The sequence below is a fragment of the Oratosquilla oratoria genome, unplaced genomic scaffold (genome assembly GCF_046742065.1).
Source record: "Oratosquilla oratoria isolate Oo_2021 unplaced genomic scaffold, ASM4674206v1 SCAFFOLD72, whole genome shotgun sequence".
Lineage (NCBI taxonomy): Eukaryota > Metazoa > Arthropoda > Malacostraca > Stomatopoda > Squillidae > Oratosquilla > Oratosquilla oratoria.
This window is the reverse complement of record NW_027467736.1, coordinates 803,589-806,088: the sequence shown is the minus strand read 5'-3', so window position 1 is coordinate 806,088 and position 2,500 is coordinate 803,589. Positions and strand designations below refer to the sequence as shown.

General features: G+C 48.4%; 1 pseudogene; it reads left to right on the top strand.

Annotated features, from left to right (window-relative positions):
* Nucleotides 1-2,500, top strand: part of LOC143023952 (uncharacterized) — a 5,492-nt pseudogene that overhangs the window by 800 nt on the left and 2,192 nt on the right.

Here is a 2,500-nt window from a genome sequence, read left to right as displayed (position 1 = left end):
GATGCCAACAATATTTATGCATACATACATACATACATACATACATACATACATACATACATACATACATACATACATACATACATACATACATACATACATACATACATACATACATACATACATACATACATACATACATACATACATACAAACATATATATATATATATATATATATATATATATACATACATATATATGTGTGTGTGTGTGTACACACACACACACACACACACACACACACACACACACACACACACATATATATATATATATATATATATATATATATATATATATATATATGTGTGTGTGTGTGTGTGTGTGTGTGTGTGTGCGCGCCATAAAGTCATTCATACATACTGTTACCGTTTAGCTTTTGGGCGATCACATCTGTGTTCTTGTTTTCGGTTTGCTCTCCCGCAGAGTTCATTCGCCCGACCACACGAATTCAGGAAACCAGACGTCGCCTGGATCCCTGGCTATAAGGTTAGTGACTTTGCCAGTTAGAGAGCACGTGTGTACTCGTCTAAATGCAATATATATAATAAGAGCTATATTCGCATAGTCCCGTTTGCAGTCATGGATAGCTTTGAATTTCCTTACGCTCCCTGATTGCAATGTTTCTTCTTCTTCCAGACAGAAATTGACGCCGCTCGGCAGCTTATAGGCACCATGGAAAGTAAGGTAGGTGACTTTGTCTATGTAAGATCACGTATGTATTTACGCAATATAGAAGATAAAATATATAGTCGCAGGCTTTCATATTTATGCTTTCATTGGCTTTGAAATCACTTATGATGTCTGACTGCACTATCTTATCTCCAATATTGCGTCTGCGTGTGTGTGTGAGTCTGTGTGTGTGTATGACCCATGAAGTGCACACGCGTGTCACATGCTGCATGTGATTTTCTCGTGGGATGCGAGATGTTTCGTGTGGTGCTCGTGCATGTGTGTCATGGTCCCGCGTGATAAGAGCACATGTCCCGCAGCGCAAAAGATTGATTTGTAAGTTCCATAGCGCACTGAAGTCCCCGCAAATCGGTGTGCTTGTAGGTTGACTATATGTATGGGTGAATGTGTGTAGGGAAGAACGCGAGATCTGAATCTGCTTATGAGCATGATTGAATGCTTGTGAGTGCTTGCAGTGAATGGAGTCCTGGTCACCCCAGCGTCCCGGTAGGCAGGCGATCGTTCCACGGTCGCCCCAGCGTCCCGGTTGGCAGGTGACAAGGAGTTGCCCCAGCGTCCCGGTAGGCAGGTGTCCAGTCCCTGGTCACCCCAGCGTCCCGGTAGGCAGGTAACTGTGTGTTTGAGGGTGTGCCTTTGGTATATTTGACTGCATACATGTGTGAGTGCCTGTATGAGTGTTTGTATGTGTGACTGACTGAGTGCATGCTTGAATGCTTGTGAGTGCCTGCAGTGAATGGAGTCCTGGTTACCCCAGCGTCCCGGTAGGCCGGCGATCGTTCCACGGTCCCCCTAGCGTCCCGGTTGGCAGGTGATACGGCTTTGCCCCAGCGTCCCGGTAGGCAGGTGTCCAGTCCCTGGTCACCCCAGCGTCCCGGTAGGCAGGTAACTGTGTGTTTGAGGGTGTGTCTTTTGGTATGTTTGACTTCATACATGAGTGAGTGCCTGTATGAGTGTTTGTATGTTTGACTGGATGAGTGTATGCTTGAATGCTTGTGAATGTTTGAAGTGAATGGTGTCCTGGTCACCCTAGCGTCCCGGTAGGCAGGCGATCGTTCCACGGTCGCCCCAGCGTCCCGGTTGGCAGGTGACAAGAAATTAACCCCCGCGTCCCGGTAGGCAGGTGCCCAGTCCCTGGTCACCCCAGCGTCCCGGTAGGCAGGTAACTGTGTGTTTGAGGGTGTGTCTTTTGGTATATTTGACTGCATACATGAGTGTCTGTATAAGTGTTGTATGTGTGACAGTCTGAGAGCATGCTTGAATTCTTGTGAGTGTTTGAGGTGACTGGAGTCCTGGTCACCCCAGCGTCCCGGTAGGCAGGTGATCGTTCCATGGTTGCCCCAGCGTCCCGGTTGGCAGGTGATAAGGAGTTGCCCCAGCGTCCCGGTAGGCAGGTGTCCAGTCCCTGGTCAGCCCAGCGTCCCGGTAGGCAGGTAACTGTGTGTTTGAGGGTGTGCCTTTTGGTATGTTTGAATTCATACATGAGTGAGTGCCTGTATGAGTGTTAGTATGTGTGACTGCCTAGGTGCATGTTTGAATGCTTGTGAGTGTTTGAAGTGAATGGAGTCCTGGTCACCCCAGCGTCCCGGTAGGCAGGCGATCGTTCCACGGTCGCCCCAGCGTCCCGGTTGGCAGGTGACAAGGAGTTGCCCCCGCGTCCCGGTAGGCAGGTGTCCAGTCCCTGGTCACCCCAGCGTCCCGGTAGGCAGGTAACTGTGTGTTTGAGGGTGTGTCTTTTGGTATGTTTGACTGCATACATGAGTGCCTGTTTGAGTGTTAGTATGTGTGACTGGCTGAGTGCATGTTTG